Here is a 12064-nt window from a genome sequence, read left to right as displayed (position 1 = left end):
AGTGTACCAAGTGTAGAATGTCCTGTTTAGGGAGCTGCGAGGACCATGGGAGTTCATAGGAAAGCGCCACATACATGCGCGCGCGTGGTATTGATGCGTTGACAGTTGAACGAAACCAAGGGGCAGCGTCGACTGTCACGAACGCTTAAACAAACATTAATGCGAAAGCGCCCAATGAAATAGGCGAATTCACGACGGCGGCGAGTATTGCTGGTACCGACGGTTGTGTTGGGCCAGCTACGCGCTTCCGCGGCGTACAATATATCCGAGTGCTGCTCGTCGTGGCGCCGCCGGTATGTTTACAAGGGGCCGCCGCGTTTCGGCGCTGGCAACTGTATCAAAAGAAGGAGAGAACGGGCGAGAAACAGGCGAGGGAAGGGCAGCGCGCATAGAGTTTCTCACTATAACACCTAGAAGGTAAACTGGCGCCACAGTCAATGCGAGTTTCTTAAAGGCCTGCCGTGCCCTCATGGGAATGACGGGATATGTGTCTGCGAGGCTTATGTTGGCTGGTGTTGTACGAGGCTTCGTCAAAAACGTGGATATGGCTAGACAAATAACGCGTTCTTAAAACAAAATCTACATAAAAGGCTTTCATTCCCCCATATTACATCTCTCAGTAAAATTTACTCACCTACAATGCAGCATTAAGCGAAGAAACGCGAGAACAGACGACAAGTTGTTCCAAAGCGAGAAAGAATCTTGTCGTCTGCCCTCCAACTTTAGCGGCCAGCTGATACTTTTTACGTTTCATACAATTGTTCATCCAATAGTATGTCCTCAGAATTAAACAAAACATGTTTTTGTGTAATCATAAAGCTAAAGCAGTTTTTTACGTCCTATTTTAGCAGGAAATTAATCATTGTGACAGACGGAACGGTGCTAAACAGGCGCGTCTTCAAGGCGTTCTGGCTCTCCAAGAACGATGCCAATCCGAATCCACAATGTACCGGCATTCCCTTGCATACCACGGCGCAGCAGCGCCACATTTCCCTCTACGTTTTATAGTGCGAAACTCTATGGCAGCGCGTTTGCGGCTCTCTCTCTCCCGGCATGCGTTTATCCTTCTCTTCGTTGTCTCGTCGAAGTAGTCTCGTCCGGGTCGTCGTTAGCGCCATTACCGCGGCGTCCTTTGTGCGATTTTCTTTTATTGTAGAAACCGCGCACGCGTTGCTCTTGCGCTCACGCCATTGTTTTCGAAGCTACAGCCAGGATGCCAATGCGGCTGAAAAAGGTGAGTGAATTGTTTTTATAGCTTCAATCTTGCAACGTTCCGAGAATGGCATAGAGCCCTGCGCCCGCCATAGGGTTGCAGAAAATAGCGTCATTTTTGTCTTGTTCCCAAACAAGAACCACCTCACTTTCCGGTGGGCACTGTTATCGTGCATTCAAATTATAGTAGCTTTTGTAAAATCTCCCTGACTTCTGTGTTGTGCAATCGTCTGTCACATTATGGGTAACAACTTTTATCAGTTATGATTCGGTCGGTAGGCCGCGTGTGCAAGATAGCCGTTTTCCCACGTGCTGTCGCGTAACGGATGAACACGTGCACCGATTTTAAGGGACTAGCGGGAAACCACGAGTGATAAGTAAATTAAAGCGCGTGTAAAGAACACTACTCGCACAAAGCTTATTGGATCACGTTTAGTAGAGTTAAGGATGTATAACATAATTGATTAATAACCTCATTTGTTCATGGTACTTGTCTACCGAAGGGGGGTAGATTCTTCGTTGGGGTTATATAATGTCCGATGTACCGCACCCGTGCGAGGAGAATTATCTAACGCCAACGAGGAATATACCTAGAAGGGTGCCCACGTGCAGCGGATTGTGCCGGAGCAAAAGGCTAACGTGGTGCGGGAACAAATTGTGCACGGGTTATTCAAAACGTGGCGTCCTCACTACCTCCTCTATAATAGAGGAGGTTGTGGATGCGGATCATTTATTATGTGCTTTGATTATCAAAGTAAAGTTTTTGTGTAAAGCCTAGCGAAACAAAGTGCCCTACTTGTTTTACCTCGTAATTGTTAAGAAATGATTTCTAGGATAACACAACTCTCACGTTAGCGCAATGCGATGCTGTGGGGTGCACCTATAAATATTTTAAGCACCCTTAATCCCCATCAATGTTTGGTTTTCCATAATGTATCTATGATGCGCTTGTCTTTGTCGTTTCTATTCTGCCTAATTTTTTGTTTTCGCGCAACGAAGTAACACGCTTTAATCCGTCTGTGTGACGTAATTCGTGTCTGGTACACAGACCGCATGTCGTGGAATTCGGTTCAGCTAGAGAAGTAAATCATTCCCACAGTTTTATTTAGATCTGAGGCTTTGTGGGGATTAGTACTCGCCAAGAAGCAATTTTAGCAGTTTCATTAGAATTTTCTCGTTCAAAAGGAAAAGCTCGAATTACAACACGAAGCCACAAGGATGATGGAAGCATATTGGGAAAATGTAGCTTCTTTTCATTTAATGTGTGTAGTTGCTTACAAGGTCATTCTGTAAAAGGTATACACTCTCGAGTTGTAAGGTTCATTCACAGTTATTCAGTATTGAGCCTTATCTTGTTTGGCTGCTTGTGGCCGCCTGAGCACCCCATGGTTGACATTCTTAAGATTTCAAGGGCTTGACAGACACTGACATAATGCTCAAAAACATGGGTATTGCAGTCAGTCCTGTGATATTGAGCTTAAGAAAACTTCCAGTCTTCACCTCTGTATTCCATGCACGGCCTTTAATATGAAGTTGTAAGATGTAGGGGCAAGAATATGTTCCCCAGAAAATAAATTATATGAGTAATTGTGGTGAAGAAATAAGCAGGCAAATTGAGCAAGGTGTTAAAAGTCTGATAAGTATGAAATCCTAAAGCACCTGCTTTCTCTAGTGGCATGCAAGTTATTTTGCATAGTTACCAAGGTGACTATGCTTGATGACGTACTCTGTACTGATTGATTTGAATTATCACAGGTCGGAAGCTATCTGCATCCATCTGAAACAGAGTGAACACGGGTGTTACTGCAGCTTTGAAGCTCTGTTGACCAAGGCCTGCACTCAGCATGTCTGAGGGCACTGTTTTTATGCAAGTTTTTGAGCCACTTGTGTCACTTTTTGCATCACTTATGAAGATGAAATCTACAGGGCGTTTCATTTTAGCTGCACCAATCTTTAAAAAATTGCCTGTGGCAGGTAGCACAATTATTATCCTTGATCTAAACTACTCGATGAGGCGCCATTACTTTCACGAGAAATCAAAACGCCTAATTGAATAATTAACACAACTACACTTACTAACTTTAATTAAATATTTTACGGCACATTTTTCAATTTGCGAATTATAGCTGCCGAGTCCGCAAGGCGTATCCACTTCGAATGAATTCTCAGGACCGAACCAGTTTCGAGATATTAATTTTCAAAGTGTCCGACGAAATGCATGGGCATTCCGTGAACCTTGTGCTTCAATGCATACATCAGCGTTTTCCTAAAAAAGTTGCATCACTGTTTTAACAGGAAATAATTTTGCTTCCATGCAGGCTAAAGCATGAGAGACGTCCATAGAGTTGTCCTTGCTGTTGACGGAGCCGAGTTCATCACTACCAGCAGCATTGAGAAGGGCATGGGCTTGCTCCTTGGTGCCTTCTTTGTGTCCAACATCGCATGTCCTCCTAGCTACCCTCTCACGATGGAGTTTTTGCAGAGGTAAATAAGCGCAATAGTGCAATATCAAAGCTGCTCTTTACAAATGTTCGCATTTCAATCAAAATGACCAATTCTCTTTAAGTAATGACCGTTAATTAAAATCAGTATTATGACCAAGTACTGCAGGCAACAGGAAGTTCACCTGTAGGCAGCTTCCAAGTATTGTTCTTGTCTGGTTGTGTAGTGCAATGTGAACCATTGAGGTCTCATTTTCTATTTCATGCATTGATATAGCTAGTGAGTTCTGTATGACAGCACAAAACACCGCTAGGCAGCACTTGTGAATGTGATGCATCAGCTCACAATTCATGAAGTTTATTCCTGTGGTGGAGTGTTCTTGCCATTGACAACAAAGAGAGCCATATCGCTTTTAGAATACAGCCTCGTCATATAGGTTGGGTTTCACTTGATTTCTTCTTTCATCATCATCATCATCATCAGCCTATATTTATGTCCACTGCAGGACGAAGGCCTCTCCCTGCGATCTCCAATTACCCCTGTCTTGCGCTTGCGTATTCCAACTAGCGCCTGCGAATTTCCTAACCTCATCTTCCCACCTGACTTTCTGCCGTCCTCGACTGCGCTTCCCTTCTCTTGGTATCCATTCTGTAACCCTAATGGTCCACCGGTTATCCATCCTACGCATTACATGGCCTGCCTAGCTCCATTTCTTCCGCTTAATGTCAACTAGAATATCGTCTACCCCCGTTTGTTCTCTGATCCACACCGCTCTCTTCCTGTCTCTTAACGTTACTCCCAAGATTTTTCGTTCCATTGCTCTTTGTGCGGTCCTTAACTTGTTCTCGAGCTTCTTTGTTAACCTCCAAGTTTCTGCCCCGTATGTTAGCACCGGTAGAATGCAATGATTGTACACTTTTCTTTTCAACGACAGTGGTAAGCTCCCAGTCAGGATTTGGCAATGCCTTCCGTATGCACTCCAACCCAATTTTATTCTTCTGTAAATTACTTTCTCATGATCAGGGTCCCCTGTGAGTAATTGACCTAGATAAACATATTCCTTTACAGACTCTAGAGGCTGACTGGCGATCCTGAATTCTTGTTCCCTTGCCAGGCTATTGAACATTATCTTTGTCTTCTCCATATTCATCTTCAACCCAATTCTTGCACTTTCTCGATGAAGGTCCTCAATCATTTGTTGTAATTCCTCTCCATTGTTGCTCAATAGGACAATGTCATCTGCAAACCGAAGGTTGCTGAGATATTCGCCATCGATCCTCACTCCTAATCCTTCCCAGTCTAAGAGCTTGAATACTTCTTCTAAGCATGCAGTGAATAGCATTCGAGAGATTGTGTCTCCTTGCCTGACCCCTTTCTTGATAGGTATCTTTCTACTTTTCTTGTGGAGAACCAAGGTAGCTGTGGAATCCTTGTAGATATTTGCTAAGATATTCACGTATGCCTCCTCCACTCCTTGATTACGCAATGCCTCTATGACTGCTGATATCTCTACTGAATCGAATGCCTTTTCATAATCTATGAAAGCCATATAGAGAGGTTGATTGTACTCCGCAGATTTCTCGATTACCTGATTGATGGCATGGATATGGTCCATCGTAGAATATCCCTTCCTGAAGCCAGCCTGTTCTCTTGGTTGACTGAAGTCAAGTGTTGTCCTGATTCTATTGGAAATTATCTTGGTGAATATTTTATACAATACTGAAAGCAAGCTAATGGGTCTGTAATTCTTCAATTCTTTAACGTCTCCCTTCTTATGTATTAGTATAATGTTGGCGTTCTTCCAGCTCTCTGGTACACTTGTCTTTAATATTTGTTAAACAACAAAGACGTTCAGGGGAAGATGGAGGCTTGAAGTGCGATATCATTGAACAGGGAATATTGCTGGAGCCAACGTTTTGACAAGAGGATGAAGACAAGTCCTCTTGTGGAAACATTGGCTCCGGTGACATTCCCTGTTCAATTTCTCACAACCTAAAATTTGCTAATAACACATTTTGAAAAGGTGATTATGTATTCTAAAACAAAGTATTTAATGAAGTAACAGCCCTATAAGCACAAAGTTGGGTAGTAACTTACAATCAGGAAAAGTTACATCAAAGTGCATTATTTCTTCCTTATAAATTTAAACTGCTATAGTAATAACCGATGAAACATTTTTGGAAGAGAGTTATACCGGTGAATAATTGGCCAAATAGTAATTCCATGCATGAGGCGAAAAGCTGCACGAGTGCATTTTCACATTCTTAGTCATAAAAAATGTCGCCGTTTCGCCCGAAAGGCGAAGCATCGATTGCGATAGCAAATTAGTAGAGAGCTATTCGGAGTAGGGACAGTTTTATCGGCTGCATAAACTTGGACACATTGGCTTACTAACTGAATGAACAATCGTGGTGTCAGCGCGCACAAGCAAACATGAAAAGATCACACTGAATGACCGCAGCCAACGACTGTCAAAACGCTGGCAGCAAGCGCAGGTTCGCGCGGTCTATCGCTTGAACGGAAACCAGAGCCGTGTGGAGATAAGAGACGGTGCGGGCGACGGACACCACCGGGCAAACTGCGAAGGAGAAGTTGTTGGCAGAGCAGAAGCTGCCCCCCCCCCCATCCCCTCCCCTTCCCGCTTTGTTGCTTTCGCGTGGGAGATTGAGTGGCAAGATACGCCTTTGGTGCCGGAGCACAGCGCCGCCCCCCCTCCCATACCCCCACGCGACGGTCGCGTTTGCTTTCCGCCGAGCGTTCGCTCTCCGTGATAGCGCGCGTCCCCCGCGCGCTTTCGCTCGCGCATACGGCGCGCGGCGACGATTTTATTGCCCTTGGAATCTATACGGAACCTCACGGCGACGGCGGCGCCGACGGCAGAAATCCGGTTGAAGTGTCCATATAATTGCTATCGCAATAAAAGTTCAGCCAACTTTCCAGATTATGACAAAAGTGAGTTTTTCCAAATCACCTGCACACACTGCACAAGTTCAGTGGCTTTGTTTTGTTCTACCATTCAAGGTTTACACAACCTACATGAAAATTTTTGGGTTATGAAAATGGCACTAATGCTACAGAATAACGGTTTTTGTTTAGGAAACTAAAGTAAAACACAGCATTCTTAAATTCAATAAAACATGATTTCGCTATGCTTAAAAATGTTCAGTGCTCACATTTTCTGCTTGAAACTGAAACATATGCAACTGTAGAAGTAAACTACACTCATACAATTTGTGCCAAAATTTGTGCATTCTGTCATGTGTTTATAAAATGTTTTTACCACTGGAAATAATTGTAACATTCACGAATAATTTTGAAGCCGTTAATATGGTAACTTCTGTTTAGTCTACGGAGCAATGCACAGCATTCTTAGGCATTATATATTTGGCGTTGCTTGAAGCATATAACAGTGACACACAGCAAAGCACTGTATGCCAGGATACAAAGGTGAAGCAGTCATTTTTGCTTCTTAAACCCACTGTAATTTTATCAGGGGGTAGCACTTGCTGTTATGATTTATGATGAATGCTGTCCACTGCCAGTCAGATAAAAACTCAAACAACTCCTGAAACAGTCATTCGAACTTCAGAATAGCCGCGGACCACCAGTTAAGACAAAGATAAATGCATATGAAAGTAGTCTTAAAACAACTTCCCGCTACTTTGAGTTGAACCCACAACGTCGGCAGTACGTGTATGATGCACTAGCAGTTCTGCCACGGCGGCTACTCCCCCGTCCACTTGGATATCAATGCATGTGTACAAGATATAACCCTGGGAGTGTTAAGCAGTGCCACTTATGTGCATGGTGCAGAATGTAAATCCTTTTTTTTTCCTGATGGCATGAATCTTTTTTTTTTCCTGACGGCATCATGCAGTACGTGAACTATATAGAAGTGAGCTTCAGACAAACTCATACACTACGTTAAGGTATCAAACTTGCCCATGTCGAGACCCTCACTATAAATGAATGAGATAATATAATGAGATAATATTAATTGCTTAATATACCGGGAGCCCATTCGTGTAAGACAATAACATGAAGCCGAGGAAAACATATAGGGCTTTATTTGGAGTTTTGTATTGAAGTGTAGTAATTAGGAAGTAAAGGAAAATGAATCCTTTACATCCTTTAAAGCAAGAGCTAATCGTATGCTCTACATTTTTATTCATGTACTAACAGGAGGTCCCCCTGACAGTTTTTACTTTGGGACCTCCTTCTGTATTACTATTACTTTGTAACTGTATTAATGTATAATAATAAAATGATTGATTGAGTGAAAAATAATTGATTGAAAATGTACAAAAAACAACTTGTCACCAGTGGGAGAACCCAGAGGTGAGAAGTTTTTCGTTCACTTTCATTTGCCTTTATCTTGTAATTTCTGCATATAAAGCAAGAAATAATTTACCATCTGCTTTCCTCTTTATAACTTGTTGTTTGCACATGGTTGTGTCTAAAAAATGGGATTCTCACTCATTTTCTCGTGTCATTATGGAAACAGTGGGAATACTGGTAAACATTTCCACAAGCACTTAATTGTAAAGGTGTCTAATTATCAATTATATAGTGCTTTATTGAAAACTGCTCAAAAGCATTGGAAGCTGTAAGCTTGTCATCCTGTGTTCTAGGGTGGAAATTAAGATTGTAAATAGCGTAATCAGTAAAGTTGCAGTAGCATTTCGACCTCATCTCCTAATTTCATGTCTAATTGATCAGCAATTTCATAACGCTTTCTGACCAATGAGCCTTCCTGAGATCAGTTTAGTTAATTTCCCTTACCATTACTTGCTACTGAAAGAAATCACATTGTGCACTGGAATTGTTATGATGTTACGTTTATAAAACATATTATTGGCACTAGAACATAGAAAAAACACCTACTTAAGCACACAGATTGGTTTGCATTGTCTGCAACAGGTTATGATGAACGGCCGTGTTTGTAGTCCCTTCACTTGAGCACACTGAATTTTACATGACGTAGTGCAGTTCATGCGTCCATGGCTTTACAGATGTGAAGCCAGAGTGCTTGACTATCACGGTTAATGCAGATATATTCCGTCTTCCTCTGTTTTTTTTTCAGGTACTTTGGGCAAACCCATCAAAAAAGGCGGGGCAAAGGGTTCAATTGCGACATCGTGCCAAGACTGCCGAGGCTCATCAAAGCCATCTGAGTTTTAACGTGGTAAGTTGTTGGTGCAATTAATCTCCCTAGAGCTTTTCGACCTTTCATTTGTTTTTTATTCCTCTCCAACATGATTGCAACAGGCAAGTGAAGTGAAGGGAAATATGTTTTGTCTGGTGTGTAATCAATGATACCTTTATAGTGTGGAACAAATCGCACTGTTCTAGTGGTACAAAAATTTAGTCATGTTTTGTAAATGAAGGTTTTATCCAGTCACCAAAAGAAACTGAAATAAACGAAATTGAATTTTGGATTATTACATGGCATAATTGCAATCTGATAATGAGGTATACTGTAGTGGAGGACTCTGAAATAATTTTGACCACCTGGGGTTTTCGCCAGCCACGTAAAATTAAGTGCATGAATGTTTTGCACTTTGTCCTCATCAAAGTGCAGCTGGCCAGGCTGGTATTAATCTCTTGAGCTTGGCAATGCAATGACAGCCACTGGGCTGCCATGGCGGGTTGCTACAATAAACATCCACAGAGGTGAATTAAGGTAAAAAACAAATGCATAACTATGCATAAACGTGAGTATTTAACCTTTACTATTTATACCCGTATGGGTCTCCAATGAGATAGTGCGTTATAGTTTTAATCTGGCTAAATGTAGGCGTGCATACAGACTCATGGCTCTGTGTTGCCAAAAGAGTAGTTTTTATATGACAATTTGTGTGGGTTCTGCAAACTGAATTAGCTACAACATGGGAACTGACTTTTATGTATTGTACCACAAGGTTCATTGTTTGGACCTGTTTTCTTTCTCATTTATAATAATGACCTCCCTTCCTTACTATCATTCGCTTATTTGCTGACAATTGTGTTATCTTTCATGACATATCTAATTCAGAGGATCCTAACCATCTTTTGTCTGGTCTAACTACTGTAGGCAACTGGTGCAAACATGGGTTAATGAAACTAAACATTTGCAAATGTAAATTGATGCGTGTATCCCAACAGCATGCATACATATTACCTAAATAATGTTCCCTTGGAATTGGTTAACTTTTATAAATCCCTAGGTGTACCTCTGCTAACTTGGAATGTTCATACCAACTACGTAATTAGCAATGCTAACCGCTTGCTTAGCTATCCACGTCGTAACTTTTCAACCGCCCCTTCATCCCTAAAAAATGCTTCTTATACCTTTATACCTCCAAAACTAGAATATGCATGCGCTGTTTGGGATCCTGTCATTGACAAAATAATTAATTTATACGAACTCGATGAAAATAATAGTTCGTTTCAGCTTATGTAATTATAATAGAACTGCAAGTGTGTCTGCCATGAAAACCAACCTTGCACTTACTTCACTTTCTTTTCGTCGTAAAATCGCATGTTTAGTTCTTTTTCACATGCTATACCATCATTCAGTACTGCACAACGACCTCATTTTTCAGCCACAATAAGCATAACCTCGAATCAACCACCAGTATAAGGTTGGTCTCGAATCATGTCACACTAAAACTTTTTTGCAGTCATTTTTTCTTCTGTCATCCACGCAATGGAACTACCTTCCTGCTGAAGTCTTATTCATTCATGATGACCGAAGATTTCGAGCAGCTTTAGCTAACATTCTGTAATTGAAGCATCTTTTACTATATGTTTGTAACCTAAGTGCATTTTGTATTTACCACTTTACTATCTTCATATTTCTTTTCATTTGCTGTAACCCACTCCCCTCTTTGGTTAACAGCACGGCAATCTACATGGAAGCGAGAGAAGTGACAGGCCATGTAGATCATGTAGATTGTCGCGCTGTTAACCAAAAATGCAACTTTACCAACACGCCCGGTCAGCCATCCTTGCCACTCCCCTCTTTTTTTGTGCCTTTGGCTGTGAGGGTAATGATAAATAAATAAAATAAAATTTTATTTTTGTATAATCAGACCAAATATGATGTGCTGCCACCCCAGCTACAGCGATATGTGAAGTCTTCCCTAGATTCGTTTCTAACTTTCAGGTTATGTTCACACAAACATGACCTGAAGCACAAATATACCATGCCTGAATTTGAACTTACAAATAATAAACCTGAGGGACATCTGGCAGACCACTGAAACTTGATCCGAGTGCACACCAAAGATGAGAATACATACCTTTGTAAAAGAAGTGCTAACAAAAAACAAAAAGAGCAGCCCACGTTAAGAAACCCGGTGACTTCTCTTTATAAGTCTAGAAGTGCATATAGTCCATATGATATTGGTGACAGAGAAATGCGGTTTGGAACAGCTTACCCTAATATGAATTTGGTTGTTTGTTTTGTAGTCTTGTTGTCAGTCACCATTTTTTTATGTCTACATAGTTTTATTGTGTAATTTTGTGCGAACTGAATACGTACTATTGTTTTTACTGATCATGGTACTATTGCATTCCATTTTTCAGGTACCATAGTGCTACCATAATGCTGCGCTCTTGATGCTGAACCCGAAAGGCCACTGGATGGATGGATGGATAGATGTAAAACTTGGATGGATGGATGTAAAATGTTTTAACAAACATTTTAAGAAATAAATCTGCAAGTATATATGCCAAGCGTTGTGGGATCTTTTAACAGATGTACGATCCACTGCAAGTGAGTCACGCAATTTGGTGGACCATACCGACACAGACATGCAAATGAGGCGTGACAGTTGGATATGTACTGCAAAAAACGACTTGGGCCTGTCTGGCCCAAGTCGTTTTTTCGCAGTACATATCCAACCGATGAACATTTTTGCAATTGGCATAAACGTCTAGATGACAGCAGAGCGTTAAACAGAAAGACATACCTCTGTCATAATGACAAGGGTCGTATTTGACATCAACAAGCCAGGCATCAGAATGCTTAAAAACACCGTCATTTGAAAATGACGGCATGCTTCAGAATGTACGACCAGGTTGTATTTCATATTGACACACGAGACGTCAAAATAATTGGGAGCACCGTCATTTCAGAATGACAACATGCAGTCACATTGACGGTGAACTTGTCGTATTGACAACTAGGTTGTATTTCACATTGATGCGCGAGGCGTTAAAATGATAAAAAACACCATCATTTTAATATTACAACATGTAGTCACATTGACGGCAAAATACTGTCAAATTGATGGCTAGGTTGTGTTTCGTGTTGACATGGGAGGCGTCAAAATGATTTAAAAACGCTGTAATCTACAAATGACGGCCTGCCGTCACATTGACGGTCAAATGCTTGGAAATAGAGCTGCCAAGATTTTCCCATCAT

At 41.5% G+C, this 12064-nt stretch overlaps 1 long non-coding RNA gene across 1 annotated transcript; it reads left to right on the top strand.

Annotated features, from left to right (window-relative positions):
- Nucleotides 1-3425: 3425 nt before the first annotated feature.
- LOC125940177 (uncharacterized) lies at nt 3426-11294 on the top strand. Its single transcript, XR_007463409.1, has 3 exons — nt 3426-3696; nt 8738-8839; nt 11224-11294. It is a non-coding gene; the product is annotated as an uncharacterized LOC125940177 (long non-coding RNA).
- Nucleotides 11295-12064: the final 770 nt, after the last annotated feature.

The sequence above is a fragment of the Dermacentor silvarum genome, chromosome 9, assembly GCF_013339745.2.
Source record: "Dermacentor silvarum isolate Dsil-2018 chromosome 9, BIME_Dsil_1.4, whole genome shotgun sequence".
NCBI lineage: Eukaryota > Metazoa > Arthropoda > Arachnida > Ixodida > Ixodidae > Dermacentor > Dermacentor silvarum.
Note: the sequence above shows the minus strand (reverse complement) of the source record. Positions and strands in the feature narration are given on the sequence as shown.